The sequence below is a fragment of the Lissotriton helveticus genome, chromosome 5_1 (genome assembly GCF_964261635.1).
Source record: "Lissotriton helveticus chromosome 5_1, aLisHel1.1, whole genome shotgun sequence".
Taxonomy (NCBI): Eukaryota; Metazoa; Chordata; class Amphibia; order Caudata; family Salamandridae; genus Lissotriton; species Lissotriton helveticus.
Window position 1 is genome coordinate 2,008,856,286 of NC_136065.1, and position 19,350 is coordinate 2,008,875,635.

At 47.4% G+C, this 19,350-nt stretch overlaps 1 protein-coding gene across 2 annotated transcripts in view; it reads right to left on the reverse strand.

Moving 5' to 3' along the window:
- The window catches only part of LOC144756173 (E3 ubiquitin-protein ligase TRIM39-like), a 201,073-nt gene that overhangs the window by 69,541 nt on the left and 112,182 nt on the right, over positions 1 to 19,350 (reverse strand). The gene's annotated exons all lie outside the window — the stretch shown is intronic.

The following is a 19,350-nucleotide window of genomic DNA, read 5'->3' on the forward strand; positions in this document are numbered from 1 at the left end:
GCACCGCTATCAATTTCACTAGACATTGGGTCTTAAAACATCTCAATGGCCACTTCGGGAATGCTGCTGTTTTCTCTACCATCGAGATCTCATGTAGAGCTGTTGTGGTTTTGACACAATTCATTAGTCTCTTTTCAGTAGGGGAACAAAGTGTTTTTCTACCTGAATCAATAAGAGATATGCACGCTAGAGAATTAGTGTTACAGATAACTTATTATGCTTCATTATGAGATACTTCACGATGCACAAGTTGAATCGAAAACAAAGCAGTAGTAGCCTTGACTATAAATGAGGGCGATAAGGCAGTCTGGCCAACTCTCCTTTGCCAGAGAAACAGAACCCAAACCAGGATGCCTATTAAAGGTATATTCTGATTGCAAAAAACAGCTTTGCGTATTTCCAGTAAGAGAAAATTAGCATGCATTGCAGAAGGCTTCTTGGCACTTTCAGGCATTTTGCTTACAGTGATAGCTTTTAGATAAGGTTATATGAACAATGAGTTTTTTAGTTGTCTCCAGAAGCAAATATGCCTTCAGTACTGGGCAATGGTCCACTATAACCCTTTTCATTTCTATCTCAATGTGTTCAAGATACAAGAATGTTTTTCTTTCTTGCACCCTTACGATGCCCCTGAATGGTTTAGACTATTTATCAGTTAAGCAAAATATGAAAGGAGACTGGAACTTCCTGTGAGTATATTTCAGGTTGAAATCTGAGGGCCTCACAAAAGAGTTTTTTTGTTGTTGGGGGGAACGTTTATCTGATTTGGGGAACGTTTATCTGATACAAATAATGGAATTTTTGAGACCAGCTTTATATCTATTTAATAACCAATTGTTTATTTTTATGCATTGTCTCCTCTTTCTTTTATTTTTCCTCTATTTTCAATTCTTTAATTATGTATATTTTTCTTTCGATTTAGTTAAAGGCGGAATGAGTTATAGTTATTTTTGTCAGGTATTTGAAATGTTTGTCTATAAATTTTCTTTTTCTTGCAACAACAATAAAAAAGTTTTTAAAAAAATAAATAAAACAAAGAGTTTTTAGTTGTCTCCAGAAGCAAATATGCCTTCAGTACTGGGCAATGGTCCACTATAACCCTTTTTATTTCTATCTCAATGTGTACAAGATACAATAATGTTTTTCTTTCTTGCACTCCTACGATGCCCATGAATGGTTTAGACTATTTTCCAGCTAAGCAAAATATGCAAGGAGGCTGGAACTTCCTGTGAGTATATTTCAGGTTGAAATCTGAGGGCCTCAGCAAAGGCTTCATTTGCCCTTTCAAATTATACTCTTTTAGGTAAATGTACAATGCAGATAATTTGTACCGCATTACGCTGGATGAGAAAATGCTCTCCTGATTTCCAAGGCAACAATTAAAATGAACTGCTAATGCAATACGAACTGCACCAGAGAGGATAGATATTTCTGAGAGCCACAACACACCAGGTTAGTTATATTAGGACTCAACATAAGAATTACATTATGATCCTACCATTCAAATGCAGAGCACCATGGAGAGCTCACCTACACCAAGGAGAGAGTCTTCTCAGTCCACCCACTGATTCCACGGTGTTCAGTATTCACAGACAGGATGTATCTGAGATGAGGCTAATCTCACCTTTCGTTGTTGCAGATTTATATAGTGCTAACTCGACCCAAAAGTGCTTTGCAAGAGCACCAGTTGTGTTACACAAGGACACATTCATTTCTAGGCACAGGGAGTTTAAGGGAATTGCCCAGAATCACAGTATGTTTGAGCCTCCCGCCAGACTCGAACCTGGGTCCCTAGCTTCAAAGTCAGCTGCTCTAGCCATTAAGCAATATCCTCTCCCTATCTTGTACCTTCTAGCAATTATTCTACCATATAGATATTGATTAGCTAGAACTAGCAATAACAAAATATAACCGTTCTGTATTGCATAACTATGCGATTTACAATGGTGCCTACACTCCTTCACAGTACACAAAGTAATTATTTTACTGCATAGCCTAAAAATGTTTTAGTGTTGTAAATTATAAAACAGATTTCATACGAAGCACATACCATTTCAAACATATACATTAAATACTGGGAGAGGCACAGAGTCATGCCAGCTTTAAATAAATGAACTGCCCAGCGTAGCTTTATCATTACATATCAGTTTTTAGAAATAGAGAAACAATGTGAGAATCCAAGAGGAAGAAATGTGAAGCTGCATTCGAAACTTTGAGAATTGTGACATTAATGTGCCTTACAGCTTCTAATCCCTTTATATCGGGTTTGGTACATCTAAATGGATATGGGCTGACTGCTAGTGGATTTTCATGTGATCTCGGCTATGAGGTATACGGTGTCAACATTGTGTACATGCATAATTTCGAATGTGATGTACATTTCCCGAATATGGCCACTTGTAATAGGAAGAATGTTATGACTGTCCCGTTTCTAGAAGTTTTGCCTCCCCCTCCGTTTTACTACCATCACTCTATGCCCCTGTCATCCTTATTAAAGTAAGTCATCTGGGTCAATTGTTGCGGCTATGTCAGTGTTATTGCCCTGTTCTGAGGGTTTTAACTCAGTTATGCTATCATGGGCTCGAGTTGGGTGAACAGTAGGGCTACTGGCCTCTACCATCTCCAAACACACCTAACACAGGCAGATACACAGACCAACAATCCCAGAATGCTTCACCCTCTCACCCTCTCACTTCATGTTAAACTAAGATTGCTGACAGCAAAAAACAGCAGCTACTTCTGGCCATTCTTGTCACTCTGGTTGCATCCCTTGTTGGCTGCACGTCTAGTTGGCGACCGGTTGCCCATCAGTGTAGTCCGTTGCTTTGCACCACCATTATTTCCAAGCAGTGCTTTCACTCATGTGTCAAGTATTTTGAAATTCACTTTTCTTTCACTTGAGAGCCGGAGGCGTCATGTCCGCATCTGCAGAGATAGCGCTGTGACACTGACTTATGACACAAATGTGCCACGGGACAGGCACACCCGTGCACCCCTCATTACCAGACATAAGACACCAATTGATTACTGAGCCCACAGTGGGATTACTGACACTTTGCATTAGCACAACTGGCTTGGCACTGTAACACCCAGCAGCGTTCCGGGAGCAGCAAGGTTAAACAAATGGACACTCGACGCGACGATGCCCACTGAGTAATCTTAATTTGTCATTAAAAGATGGTTTAAACACACAGAAGACAAGGCTGCGGCCATGAGCCCACTGCACATCATTCAAGCGCCAACTCCCGTCACAGGAAGAGCCTCGTAGCTGAGGCAACACAGACCCAATTATCATTTGTTTCAATTTATTTTTCACATGTTTGTGTGTTTTTGTCTCATTTTCAGAAAATCATCAAGGGCCAGATGTAGGTAATTCCGATTTACCTACTCTTAAATACCGAATCATACCGATTCTGTATTTAAGAGTAGGTAAATAGGAAGGAGGCAGATGTAGGTAATTCCGATTTCACAATTACCGATTCTGTAGGATTCGGTATTTACCGATTCGGTAAATACCGAATCGGTATTTCCCATTGATTCCTATGGGCCTTGAAGCCCATAGGAATCAATGGGAAATACCGATTCGGTATTTACAGAATCGGTAAATACCGAATCCTGGCAGGGGGAACGGGGTGTCACTTTGACACCCTGTAGCACCCCAATTGCAGGCTTGTGTGCTATGTGGCACACATACATGCCCTAAGGGCATGTCTGTGTGTCACATGGCATAGGTGTACATGCACAGATGTGCATGTACACTGGAATTCGGTATTTTACCACCCAATACAATTGGGTGGTAAAATAAGAATTCCTAAGGGCCTGTGGCACTGCAAACTGTGCCACCTACATATGGATTTACAGAATCGGTATATTTACCGATTCGGAAAAATACCGAAGTGGTAAATTTACCGAATTGGTAAATATACCGATTCTGTAAATTCCGAGCCACCTACATGTCAAAAGCCAAATACCGGTCGGTAACGGCCGATTTCGGCCGTTACCGACCGGTATTTGGCTACCTACATCTGGCCCATAGTGTTTAACTTCTTATCTTTCTCACATATTTATAGATAGCTTTGATGAAAAAAGTATTACCATTACATTTTAAGGAGAGAGTCCTCTATCTTTTCTCTCCCTGAACTCTGTTTCAAGGTGAAACTTTATTCTAACAAGTACAGCACAAATAAAAGGGGTACATTTATTTAACAAACGTTCACGCATGCATGTTTTTTGCCGCCCTCTCCCTTTTTCCGCCCTAGGCAGCCGCCTAATGGCAGAAACGGCCCTGACCGTGGTTGAGTGACTTGCAAACTGTCCGAGTTTGGTGTTGAGCATTCAAAGTCTATAGCAGTATTTCCCAAACTGTGGGTCACAAGCCCATTTTTGGTTGGTCCCGAAGGTCTAAGCAATAAATAACGATGCCTTTAAATTCAGTATTTAACCTGTCACTTTAGATACCATTTACTAGGGACTTAGAGGTAAGTTAAATATGCCAATTAGGTGCATGCCAAATAGGGGTATGCTAATTTCACCATGCTGAAAGGGGGAACATATGCATATTACCACTGATCATCTGAAGTAAAGTACACAGAGTTCTAGAGTCATAAAAAATGGGGTTTAGCAAAAAAGAAACACTTGTGGTGACACTGCACAAAGGGCACATTTCCAACAAAGTAAAAAAAAAAGATGTCTCTCTGGCCCAGGGTATTGGGATCAAAAGGCCAGACACGGCATGCATGAGCATCAAATTAGAGGCCAGCAGCACTACCCCCTATTGAAGGTCCTCCCAACTTCCCCATTTTGCATTATCAATGTCATTACCAGTGACATGTGAAGTGCCTCCCTCTACACCTGGGGCCAAAGAAAATTATGTCATTGAACATGTCATGAGTAATGTAATATTAAAGGTAATTAGCAGTGCATGGCGAGGGTGCAAGTTACTTTAGGGCACAAGTTATAGTTTGGTGAGATTACTATAACTGGTGACTTTCAGTGGTTTTAATGTCCCTTTAATCTGTTTTTTAAACAAAGTAAAATGTCCCTTACTGTGTGAGGTGTGGGGTTGGGAGCTCTTCCTAAACGCAGGCTCTGCTCCCAACCCCCCGCACCTGGTGGGCGCCACCTGCCACTAACATACGCCCTTTGGCCGCGTATGTTGTGGTGCTAGGCCTGGGGCCAGACCCTGCGTACAACCGTAGCAGGCGCGCATGGTTGACTATGTGATGTAACAACGTAAAAGGTGTAATTTTATGTAAAGCAGACCAACTAACTTTGTCAAAAAGTTAAAAGTGGGCCTATTGGCTTTATGAAGGGGGTCTGAATATAATCAATGCAGATCTATTGTCTTTGCCAAGAGTTCACCAACAATTGTAATCAAAAGTATATTATATAAATGCACACAATGCTATGTTTAATAAAGTGATCTTTTTGAAATTGTTTTAATAAAGCCTTATTAAAAAACAAACAACAATGTGGTGTTGAGTTTTTCTTTCCAACTTTTTCCTGTCACAAAGTGCAGCCTTAGAACCCATCCTAAGGGGTCCCTGTATTTCAGCTGAAGAGCAGACAGCTTCAGCTTAGAATCTTAAGCTCTCCTTTGGTCACTTTGGCACCCACACCACAGTAAAGATAGTTGAGAGACGTGGTGGAAGACAGTCTTTTAAAAAAAAACGTTGGGGCTGCACTGGTTTTTGGGGGCTGTGAGGGGAGCTCCAAGGCCACATCCTCAACAGCTGACACCTCAGCCAGCAACCATTGTGGTACCATTCTCCGCTTCTTTCACTGCTCCCTTCTGGGTGGGAGCAAGGATGTGTTTTTTGCCCAGGAGAGTGTGGGCAGGATATGCCTGCCCTCTCCATAGCAGAAAACAGATGTGTCGCAGGGTATGGGGTCCCCCAGGGCACTGCTGGCCGGTCACCAGGCGAGATCAATGGCTCAGGGAGAGGGGGCTCGCCCTCCTCCCCTAACGAGAAAAGAAACAGCTCTGGGAAATGGGGTACCTTGGGCCTCAGTGGAGGGGGTGGGACTCACAGCGCATCCCCCAAAATGTGCCTCCCTGGGGCATTGGCTCACCCCAGGGTGGGAGAAGGGGCTCAATAAATAGCAGGAGATTGCACATTTTTTTTAATAGGAGTCGCGGATTCTCCATTTTGGGACCCCACCAGGGCAATGGGGCCAGGGTATCTCTACCCTGCCCTCTATATGTTTTGTTTTTTACTTTTTGCTCGGAAAGTCCTAAGATGGCTGCCACCACATCTTCCTTGATATGGTGGTAGCCAATTAGATCTGATCGAGAGATATGTCAACTACACGGATCCTCAGCAGCGTGAAATATACAATATTTCATTTTTCAACAAGCATTTACAATGCAATGGTTTTGCCTTTGTTAAAGTTAGAGCTATTGGCATTGCTCTTGACACTCTGAAGCTCCACTCTGAAGCTCCACTCTGAAGCTCCACTCTGAAGCTCCACTCTGCACTCTGAAGCTCCACTCTGAAGCTCCACTCTGCACTCTGAAGCTCCACTCTGCACTCTGAAGCTCCACTCTGCACTCTGAAGCTGCACTCTGAAGCTCCACTCTGCACTCTGAAGCTGCACTCTGAAGCTCCACTCTGCACTCTGAAGCTGCACTCTGAAGCTCCACTCTGAAGCTGCACTCTGAAGCTCCACTCTGAAGCTCCACTCTGAAGCTCCACTCTGAAGCTCCACTCTGAAGCTCCACTCTGAAGCTCCACTCTGAAGCTCCACTCTGCACTCTGAAGCTCCACTCTGAAGCTCCACTCTGCACTCTGAAGCTCCACTCTGCACTCTGAAGCTCCACTCTGCACTCTGAAGCTCCACTCTGAATCTGCACTCTGAAGCTCCACTCTGCACTCTGAAGCTCCACTCTGAATCTGCACTCTGAAGCTCCACTCTGCACTCTGAAGCTCCACTCTGCACTCTGAAGCTCCACTCTGAAGCTCCACTCTGAAGCTCCACTCTGAAGCTCCACTCTGAAGCTCCACTCTGATGCTCCACTCTGATGCTCCACTCTGAAGCTCCACTCTGAAGCTCCACTCTGAAGCTCCACTCTGATGCTCCACTCTGATGCTCCACTCTGATGCTCCACTCTGAAGCTCCACTCTGAAGCTCCACTCTGAAGCTCCACTCTGAAGCTCCACTCTGAAGCTCCACTCTGAAGCTCCACTCTGCACTCTGAAGCTCCACTCTGAAGCTCCACTCTGCACTCTGAAGCTCCACTCTGCACTCTGAAGCTCCACTCTGAAGCTCCACTCTGCACTCTGAAGCTCCACTCTGAATCTGCACTCTGAAGCTCCACTCTGCACTCTGAAGCTCCACTCTGAATCTGCACTCTGAAGCTCCACTCTGCACTCTGAAGCTCCACTCTGAATCTGCACTCTGAAGCTCCACTCTGCACTCTGAAGCTCCACTCTGAATCTGCACTCTGAAGCTCCACTCTGCACTCTGAAGCTCCACTCTGAATCTGCACTCTGATGCTCCACTCTGAATCTGCACTCTGAAGCTCCACTCTGCACTCTGAATCTGCACTCTGCAGCTCCACTCTGAATCTGCAGCTCCACTCTGCACTCTGAAGCTCCACTCTGAATCTCCACTCTGAATCTGCACTCTGAATCTCCACTCTGAATCTGCACTCTGAAGCTCCTCTCTGAATCTGCACTCTGAAGCTCCACTCTGAATCTGCACTCTGAAGCTCCACTCTGAATCTGCACTCTGAAGCTCCACTCTGAATCTGCACTCTGAAGCTCCACTCTGAATCTGCACTCTGAAGCTCCACTCTGCACTCTGAAGCTCCACTCTGAATCTGCACTCTGAATCTGCACTCTGAATCTGCACTCTGAAGCTCCACTCTGCACTCTGAATCTGCACTCTGAAGCTCCACTCTGCACTCTGAATCTGCACTCTGCAGCTCCACTCTGAATCTGCAGCTCCACTCTGCACTCTGAAGCTCCACTCTGAATCTCCACTCTGAAGCTCCACTCTGAATCTCCACTCTGAATCTGCACTCTGAAGCTCCTCTCTGAATCTGCACTCTGAAGCTCCACTCTGAATCTGCACTCTGAAGCTCCACTCTGAATCTGCACTCTGAAGCTCCACTCTGAATCTGCACTCTGAAGCTCCACTCTGAATCTGCACTCTGAAGCTCCACTCTGCACTCTGAAGCTCCACTCTGAATCTGCACTCTGAATCTGCACTCTGAATCTGCACTCTGAAGCTCCACTCTGCACTCTGAATCTGCACTCTGAAGCTCCACTCTGCACTCTGAATCTGCACTCTGCAGCTCCACTCTGAATCTGCAGCTCCACTCTGCACTCTGAAGCTCCACTCTGAATCTCCACTCTGAAGCTCCACTCTGAATCTCCACTCTGAATCTCCACTCTGAATCTGCACTCTGAATCTCCACTCTGAATCTGCACTCTGAAGCTCCACTCTGAATCTGCACTCTGAAGCTCCACTCTGAATCTGCACTCTGAAGCTCCACTCTGAATCTGCACTCTGAAGCTCCACTCTGAATCTGCACTCTGAAGCTCCACTCTGCACTCTGAAGCTCCACTCTGAATCTGCACTCTGAAGCTCCACTCTGAAGCTCCACTCTGAAGCTCCACTCTGAATCTGCACTCTGAAGCTCCACTCTGAAGCTCCACTCTGAATCTGCACTCTGAAGCTCCACTCTGAAGCTCCACTCTGAAGCTCCACTCTGAAGCTCCACTCTGAAGCTCCACTCTGCACTCTGAAGCTCCACTCTGCACTCTGAAGCTCCACTCTGCACTCTGAAGCTCCACTCTGCACTCTGAAGCTGCACTCTGAAGCTCCACTCTGCACTCTGAAGCTGCACTCTGAAGCTCCACTCTGAAGCTCCACTCTGAAGCTCCACTCTGAAGCTCCACTCTGAAGCTCCACTCTGAAGCTCCACTCTGAAGCTCCACTCTGCACTCTGAATCTGCACTCTGAAGCTCCACTCTGCACTCTGAAGCTCCACTCTGCACTCTGAAGCTCCACTCTGAATCTGCACTCTGAAGCTCCACTCTGCACTCTGAAGCTCCACTCTGCACTCTGAAGCTCCACTCTGAATCTGCACTCTGAATCTGCACTCTGAAGCTCCACTCTGAAGCTCCACTCTGAATCTGCACTCTGAAGCTCCACTCTGAAGCTCCACTCTGAAGCTCCACTCTGAAGCTCCACTCTGAAGCTCCACTCTGATGCTCCACTCTGATGCTCCACTCTGATGCTCCACTCTGATGCTCCACTCTGAAGCTCCACTCTGAAGCTCCACTCTGAAGCTCCACTCTGCACTCTGAAGCTCCACTCTGAAGCTCCACTCTGCACTCTGAAGCTCCACTCTGAATCTGCACTCTGAAGCTCCACTCTGAATCTGCACTCTGAAGCTCCACTCTGCACTCTGAAGCTCCACTCTGAATCTGCACTCTGAAGCTCCACTCTGCACTCTGAAGCTCCACTCTGAATCTGCACTCTGAAGCTCCACTCTGCACTCTGAAGCTCCACTCTGAAGCTCCACTCTGAAGCTCCACTCTGAAGCTCCACTCTGCACTCTGAAGCTCCACTCTGAAGCTCCACTCTGAAGCTCCACTCTGCACTCTGAAGCTCCACTCTGAAGCTCCACTCTGCACTCTGAAGCTCCACTCTGAATCTGCACTCTGAAGCTCCACTCTGAATCTGCACTCTGAAGCTCCACTCTGCACTCTGAAGCTCCACTCTGAATCTGCACTCTGAAGCTCCACTCTGCACTCTGAAGCTCCACTCTGAATCTGCACTCTGAAGCTCCACTCTGCACTCTGAATCTGCACTCTGAAGCTCCACTCTGAATCTGCACTCTGAAGCTCCACTCTGCACTCTGAATCTGCACTCTGAAGCTCCATTCTGAATCTGCACTCTGAAGCTCCACTCTGAATCTGCACTCTGAAGCTCCACTCTGAATCTGCACTCTGAAGCTCCACTCTGCACTCTGAAGCTCCACTCTGAAGCTCCACTCTGAAGCTCCACTCTGAAGCTCCACTCTGCACTCTGAAGCTCCACTCTGAAGCTCCACTCTGCACTCTGAAGCTCCACTCTGAAGCTCCACTCTGAAGCTCCACTCTGAAGCTCCACTCTGAAGCTCCACTCTGAAGCTCCACTCTGAAGCTCCACTCTGCACTCTGAAGCTCCACTCTGAAGCTCCACTCTGAAGCTCCACTCTGAAGCTCCACTCTGAAGCTCCACTCTGAAGCTCCACTCTGAAGCTCCACTCTGAAGCTCCACTCTGCACTCTGAATCTGCACTCTGAAGCTCCACTCTGCACTCTGAAGCTCCACTCTGCACTCTGAAGCTCCACTCTGCACTCTGAAGCTCCACTCTGCACTCTGAAGCTCCACTCTGAAGCTCCACTCTGAAGCTCCACTCTGAAGCTCCACTCTGAAGCTCCACTCTGAAGCTCCACTCTGATGCTCCACTCTGATGCTCCACTCTGATGCTCCACTCTGATGCTCCACTCTGAAGCTCCACTCTGAAGCTCCACTCTGAAGCTCCACTCTGAAGCTCCACTCTGAAGCTCCACTCTGCACTCTGAAGCTCCACTCTGCACTCTGAAGCTCCACTCTGAAGCTCCACTCTGCACTCTGAAGCTCCACTCTGAATCTGCACTCTGAAGCTCCACTCTGCACTCTGAAGCTCCACTCTGAATCTGCACTCTGAAGCTCCACTCTGCACTCTGAAGCTCCACTCTGAATCTGCACTCTGAAGCTCCACTCTGCACTCTGAAGCTCCACTCTGAATCTGCACTCTGAAGCTCCACTCTGCACTCTGAAGCTCCACTCTGAAGCTGCACTCTGAAGCTCCACTCTGAAGCTCCACTCTGAAGCTCCACTCTGAAGCTCCACTCTGAAGCTCCACTCTGAATCTGCACTCTGAAGCTCCACTCTGCACTCTGAAGCTCCACTCTGAAGCTCCACTCTGCACTCTGAAGCTCCACTCTGAAGCTCCACTCTGAAGCTCCACTCTGAAGCTCCACTCTGAAGCTCCACTCTGCACTCTGAAGCTCCACTCTGAAGCTCCACTCTGAAGCTCCACTCTGAAGCTCCACTCTCCACTCTGAAGCTCCACTCTGAAGCTCCACTCTGAAGCTCCACTCTGAAGCTCCACTCTGAAGCTCCACTCTGAAGCTCCACTCTGAAGCTCCACTCTGCACTCTGAATCTGCACTCTGAAGCTCCACTCTGCACTCTGAAGCTCCACTCTGCACTCTGAAGCTCCACTCTGCACTCTGAAGCTCCACTCTGAAGCTCCACTCTGAAGCTCCACTCTGAAGCTCCACTCTGAAGCTCCACTCTGATGCTCGACTCTGATGCTCCACTCTGATGCTCCACTCTGAAGCTCCACTCTGAAGCTCCACTCTGAAGCTCCACTCTGAAGCTCCACTCTGAAGCTCCACTCTGAAGCTCCACTCTGAAGCTCCACTCTGCACTCTGAAGCTCCACTCTGCACTCTGAAGCTCCACTCTGAATCTGCACTCTGAAGCTCCACTCTGCACTCTGAAGCTCCACTCTGAATCTGCACTCTGAAGCTCCACTCTGCACTCTGAAGCTCCACTCTGAATCTGCACTCTGAAGCTCCACTCTGCACTCTGAAGCTCCACTCTGAAGCTCCACTCTGAAGCTCCACTCTGAAGCTCCACTCTGAAGCTCCACTCTGAAGCTCCACTCTGAAGCTCCACTCTCCACTCTGAAGCTCCACTCTGAAGCTCCACTCTGAAGCTCCACTCTCCACTCTGAAGCTCCACTCTGAAGCTCCACTCTGAAGCTCCACTCTGAAGCTCCACTCTGAAGCTCCACTCTGCACTCTGAAGCTCCACTCTGAAGCTCCACTCTGAAGCTCCACTCTGAAGCTCCACTCTGAAGCTCCACTCTGAAGCTCCACTCTGAAGCTCCACTCTGCACTCTGAATCTGCACTCTGAAGCTCCACTCTGCACTCTGAAGCTCCACTCTGCACTCTGAAGCTCCACTCTGAAGCTCCACTCTGAAGCTCCACTCTGAAGCTCCACTCTGAAGCTCCACTCTGAAGCTCCACTCTGAAGCTCCACTCTGAAGCTCCACTCTGAAGCTCCACTCTGCACTCTGAAGCTCCACTCTGCACTCTGAAGCTCCACTCTGAAGCTCCACTCTGCACTCTGAAGCTCCACTCTGAATCTGCACTCTGAAGCTCCACTCTGCACTCTGAAGCTCCACTCTGAATCTGCACTCTGAAGCTCCACTCTGCACTCTGAAGCTCCACTCTGAAGCTGCACTCTGAAGCTCCACTCTGAAGCTCCACTCTGAAGCTCCACTCTGAAGCTCCACTCTGAAGCTCCACTCTGAAGCTCCACTCTGAAGCTCCACTCTGAAGCTCCACTCTGCACTCTGAATCTGCACTCTGAAGCTCCACTCTGCACTCTGAAGCTCCACTCTGCACTCTGAAGCTCCACTCTGCACTCTGAAGCTCCACTCTGAAGCTCCACTCTGAAGCTCCACTCTGAAGCTCCACTCTGAAGCTCCACTCTGATGCTCCACTCTGATGCTCCACTCTGATGCTCCACTCTGAAGCTCCACTCTGAAGCTCCACTCTGAAGCTCCACTCTGAAGCTCCACTCTGAAGCTCCACTCTGAAGCTCCACTCTGAAGCTCCACTCTGCACTCTGAAGCTCCACTCTGCACTCTGAAGCTCCACTCTGCACTCTGAAGCTCCACTCTGAAGCTCCACTCTGCACTCTGAAGCTCCACTCTGAATCTGCACTCTGAAGCTCCACTCTGCACTCTGAAGCTCCACTCTGCACTCTGAAGCTCCACTCTGAATCTGCACTCTGAAGCTCCACTCTGCACTCTGAAGCTCCACTCTGAAGCTGCACTCTGAAGCTCCACTCTGAAGCTCCACTCTGAAGCTCCACTCTCCACTCTGAAGCTCCACTCTGAAGCTCCACTCTGAAGCTCCACTCTCCACTCTGAAGCTCCACTCTGAAGCTCCACTCTGAAGCTCCACTCTGCACTCTGAAGCTCCACTCTGAAGCTCCACTCTGAAGCTCCACTCTGAAGCTCCACTCTGAAGCTCCACTCTGAAGCTCCACTCTGCACTCTGAATCTGCACTCTGAAGCTCCACTCTGCACTCTGAAGCTCCACTCTGCACTCTGAAGCTCCACTCTGCACTCTGAAGCTCCACTCTGAAGCTCCACTCTGAAGCTCCACTCTGAAGCTCCACTCTGAAGCTCCACTCTGATGCTCCACTCTGATGCTCCACTCTGATGCTCCACTCTGATGCTCCACTCTGAAGCTCCACTCTGAAGCTCCACTCTGAAGCTCCACTCTGAAGCTCCACTCTGCACTCTGAAGCTCCACTCTGCACTCTGAAGCTCCACTCTGAAGCTCCACTCTGCACTCTGAAGCTCCACTCTGAATCTGCACTCTGAAGCTCCACTCTGCACTCTGAAGCTCCACTCTGAATCTGCACTCTGAAGCTCCACTCTGCACTCTGAAGCTCCACTCTGAATCTGCACTCTGAAGCTCCACTCTGCACTCTGAAGCTCCACTCTGAAGCTGCACTCTGAAGCTCCACTCTGAAGCTCCACTCTGAAGCTCCACTCTGAAGCTCCACTCTGAAGCTCCACTCTGAAGCTCCACTCTCCACTCTGAAGCTCCACTCTGAAGCTCCACTCTGAAGCTCCACTCTGAAGCTCCACTCTGCACTCTGAAGCTCCACTCTGAAGCTCCACTCTGAAGCTCCACTCTGAAGCTCCACTCTGCACTCTGAAGCTCCACTGAAGCTACACACCGCGCAGGGCAGCTCTGGATGCTGATGCGAGAGGCCAGCTGGGAGGCGCGCTGCTCGTCTTCCTGCTCGTGCTGACTCGGAGAGAAAACTTGTTTTCATTGGGAGAGCGGCCTTCAAAGACCCGGTCACTGCGCCTCTCCGAGTGTTTAGCTTGGGATAAAATGGGCGCAGTGTTGTGGTGATGACAGTAGAGCAAGGGAGGTGCCGGCAATGCCGGAACAGAATCGGGGGCGTTCCCGGCGTCGCGTGACGTCGGCAAAAGCCAAAGAATGTCGGGAACGCCCCCGTGTCTGGTCCGGCATTGACGGACAGGCCCCTCGTCCAATGGCAAGGCTCCATTTACGGAGCCAGCCAATGAATGAGGAGGGCCGACCCAAAGCACACTACAATTCTCATCAGGTTTTCGCCTGCGCATTTTGGCGAGGCAAAACCTAAAAACTACAGAACGTATTTCCACAAAATAATAAAAAGCATGCTTTCCTGACCAAAATCTAGCTTTCTTCCAAATTTTGTGTCATTCTGTGCAGACGTTTTGGTTGTAGCTGTGTCTAATTTTCCTATGGAAAAATTAATGGGGAAAATACATTTTGGAAACTTTTTTTCAATTCCAACTTAACGAATCATCTTCAATCTTTTCAAGAAGGAGCGGAGGTGATTAAGACTTTTTTTTTAGAGGTGAAGGTTCGTCAAAAGGCACTAAAGTTATAAGACTCCTTACCCCACGCCAGCCGAACAACGATTAGGTTATGGCGGTACACCTTTCAACAAATCGAATGGAATATGCGGCTGACGCAGGCGACGCCCCTGTGGCACAGTAATTATTTACGCCAGGTGGCCGCACTGAAGGGGTTCCCCCAGTGGGACAAAATTGGTATTTCCACATTAGGAGACATTATGCGCGGCACCGTCCTTCAATCCTTCCAGCGACTGCAGGAGGAGTTTCATCTTCACAAAACCCACTGTTACCTCCAATTACGCCATGCATTGGCCCCCACGCTTGCAAATCTTGCTGACCTCCCTGAATTTCATCCACTTGAGGGCCGCCTTCTTATGGACAATCTCTGTGCACACAAAATATGCCTGATATACCAGACGCTGACGACGCATTCCACCACAACTCTACATAGAACAAGGAAGACATAGCAGGATGACATCCCTGACCTGACGGATGATGACTGGGCGGAGGCGATAGCTAGCCCTTGGGGCGCTGCAGTAGCCTCCAGATACCGCCTTATTTAGTTAATGTATGTGTATCGCGTGCACTACACCAGTATTCAGCTTTGGAAGATGGATGTAGTGCCATTCCCCATGTGCTTGCTAACTCTTTGATATTTTGTTATCAAGTGGATTGTCAGGCTCACTCCCAAGTGGTACCTGAAAACTTTAATAAAATATGTTTTAAAAAAAATGCTTTTCCTGTTGAAACGTGAACCTAACCATAACTAACCAGTGGCATGTATGTAGGGACGTTTTAGTTAGGCTCAGATTTCATTCGTACAAAACCATACAAATTCAGCAGTTACAGTTACCTGAGCTAACTCTATAGCTTAAGCCCCTGCAATGCATGTTTGTGACCTTACATATTACATCACTCATGATATGGTTAGTGACATCCCTGACAATCTCAAATGACATCACTGATGACATCAGCAGCAGAATCACTTACGTCCCCATAGAACCGCTCATACACCCACTCAAACCCTTACATACCCATTCATAGGCCCATACCAGTACTCACAACAAATCAATCAATCATAAAGCCACTAACACATCCACTAACTCATACAGCCACTCACACACCTATTAACATATAACCACTCATGCACACACTCACTCCCTAATGCAACTACTCACACATCCAGTCACAGAGACATACACTCACACACCCACCCAATAACCCATACAGAAACTCAGTCACTCACTCATACATACAAGTATTCACACACCCACACACTCACCCACACAGCCACTCACACTGCCAAACACCAATACAGCTACTCACACACCCACTCACTTACCCATACAGCTACTGACACAGCCACTCACTCACCCATACAACCACTCACACACCCACTCACTCATCCTTACAGCCACTCACAGACATTCACTCTACAAAACAGCCACTCACATCCGCTCACTTAGCCAATCCATACACTTAAACAGCTACTCATTCACCCATAGAGCCACTCACACACGTATGCAGCGACTCATGGAGACACTAACTCACCCATACAGCCACTCACACACCCACTCACTCTGCAATACAGCCACTCAGACATCCACTCACACACTGATACAGATAGTCAGACAGCCACTCAGATAGATATGTTAGAAATAGTAGGACCAGTTACTAGAGCAGAAACAATAGTAATTTCATCTCATAGGATGATGTCATCAGTGATGTCACTGACCATGTCTTGAGTGATGTAATGTGAGGTCATAAGCAGGGCATTGCAAGGGCATAAGTTATAGTTGGCTCAAGTAACTTTAACTGCTGAATTTCTATGGTTTTGTACAAGTGAAATCTAAGCCTAACTATATCGTCCCTATAACCTTTGTTTTTTTCAGTGAATGCGTGTGTGTGTATATATATTTATATATATATATATATATACATATATATATATATAATTTTGAAGGGTTTACCCACTATCAATTCCCCTTCTTTTATCAAACAAGCATTTGCAATGCAATATGTCTCGCATCAGGAAAGTTTGAGCTATTGGTATTGTAAATGACAAATTTTTTACTTATGTGTTGGTTTTGAAAATAGCTAAATTAATAGCTTTGTCATTTACAATGCCAATAGTTTTAACTTTCGCAAATGTGACACCTATAGCATTTGTAATGCAATATGTGTTGTATTTAAGTAACTTAGATGTATTGATATTACAAATAACAATAGCTTTTAATTTTTTTAAATAATTAATACTTAAATAAAAGGTATTGTAATTTATAATGGCAATAGCTTAATAGCTTACACTTTTGTAAATAACTTTTATGAAGATTATGTTCAGTGTATTTTATTGTGACAAAATCCAAGAACAGAAGTGAAATATCAACATCTTTTTGTGAAATTTGTAATAAAGCTTGAAACATTGAGAGAATATATTTGAATCAGTTGTTGTTGAATGGTTGCACAGATTGATGCTGTGGTGGCTCTGAATGATATTGTGGCGGCGACGAGTGATGCTGTGGTGTTCAGTGATGCTGTGGTAGCGCATAGTGATGTTGTGGTGCCCCTGAGTGATGCTGTGGTGGTGCCGAGTGATGCTGTGGTGGTGCGATAGATAGTGAGGGCGATAGGTAGATAGAGGAAGGGCGAAAGATAGATAGAGGGAGGGCGAAAGATAGATAGAGGGAGGGCGAAAGATAGATAGAGGGAGGGTGAGAGATAGATAGAGGGGGGCGAGAGATAGAGGGAGGGCAAGAGAGAGATAGAGGGAGGGCGAGGGATAGAAGGAGGGCGAGGGATCGAGGGTGGGCGAGAGATGGAGTGTGGGCGAGGGATGGAGTGTTGGCGAGGGATGGAGTGTGGGCGAGGGATGGAGTGTGGGTCGGGGAGGGATGGAGTGTGGGTCAGGGGAGGGATGGAGTGTGGGTCAGGGGAGGGATGGAGTGTGGGTCAGGGGAGGGATGGAGTGTGGGGCGGGGGAGGGATGAAGTGTGAGGCGGGGGAGGAATGGAGTGTGGGGCAGGGGAGGGATGGAGTGTGGGGCGGGGGAGGGATGGAGTGTGGGGCGGGGGAGGGATGGATGGAAGGATGGATGGAGTCGGGGGAATGGATGGACGGTTGGATGGAGTGGATGGATGGATGGGTGGAGTGGGGGGATGGATGGATGGAGTGGAGGGAATGGATGGATGGATGGATGGAGTGGGATGGATGGATGGATGGATGGAGTGGGAGGGATGGAGTGGAATGGATGGAGTGGGATGGATGGAGTGGGGGATGGGTGGATGGAGGGAGGACGGAGTTGGGGGATGGATGGAGTGGGGTGATGAATGGATGGAAGGATGGATGGAGTGGGATGGATGGAGTGGGGGGATGGATGGATGGAATGGGAGGGATGGATGGATGGATGGATGGAGTGGGATGGATGGAGTGGGGGGATGGATGAAGTGGGGGGGATGGATGGAGTGGGGGATGGATGGAGTGGGGGATGGATGGACTGGGGGGATGGATGGATGGACTGGGGGGATGGACTGGGGGATGGACTGGGGGGATGGACTGGGGGTGGATGGATGGGGGATGGAGTGGGGGGATGGATGGATGGTGGGATGGATGGATGGGGGATGGATGGATCGGGGGATGGAGTGGGGGGGATGGAGTGGAGGGATGGATGGGAATTTATCCAATATTAAGTATTAAAGAGTACTGTGCTTGATTTCCTCGGTGGCACCATTCATCGCTGGGATGGAGCCAGACAGGAGCTGTAACTAAAATGGAGAAGCCCTGGAATGTCCTTGTTATTGAACCCTCTCATTAACTCCGGGCCCTGACATATCCACATGAATGAATACTGCTGCTTCCTACCTGTGATTTGTAGGCCTGTGGCACATTTTGGTTACAACCTACATCCAAATAAATACATTTTTGCAACCCCTGGCTTTCATGCTCGCATGCCCCTGCATGAACACTGCGGGGTTTCTTAGCATGTGATTCTTTGGGGGCAGATCTCAGAGAATCTTCTCCTGTTTCATAGATATTACTTTATCTATGAAACACCATGTCACCACAATATGTGGCAAAGGATTTGCTATATTAAAAATGCTAAAACGCGTTTTTCCTTGGATTCCTATTGAATGCAGACAGATCTTAGTCCAGTCATTACTGATAAGTAGGCTGGACTATGGCAACTCGTTGTTTGTCGGTATGGCGTACTACCTATTTTCAAAACTACAACTTGTCCAGAACGCGGCAGCAAAAGCGGTCTGTAACAAGAAAAAGTATGACTCTGCTAAAAACTGCTTGAGAGCGTTACACTGGTTGCCCATGAGGCAAAGAGCATCTTTTAAAATGCTATGCATTGCTCACAAAACACTGCATAATACTGGTCCTAATATTCTGCGGAATAGAATCAAGTTTTATGCACCGGCTCGGAACTTACGTTCACAAGCCACTGCCAAAGCAGTCACTACATGAGTAAAACGAACTAGAATGGGTGGACGTGCCTTTTCGCACCTAGCCGCCAACCTTTGGAATGATCTGCCAATAGATCTAAGGCTTACGGATTGTTACCCCACTTTCAGGAAAAAATTAAAAACTGCACTGTTCCCTAAAATTGAATAAACATTAGCCTCTGGTAATTGCTCACAGTTTACTGTTCAATCTTAGCGCCGTGATATCCTGCCTGGATGAATGTTGCGCTTTAGAAGCACTAATAACATAACATAACATAACATAAAAGCCTCTGTACAAACTCCAAAGTGGGCTTGGTACGATCTCTCAAGTTGATCCATGTAAAACAAGCAGAAAAGATGCTCTTAAGATAAACGTAATGGCATGTCGAAAAGCTGTTTATTTTACAGCAGATACATGC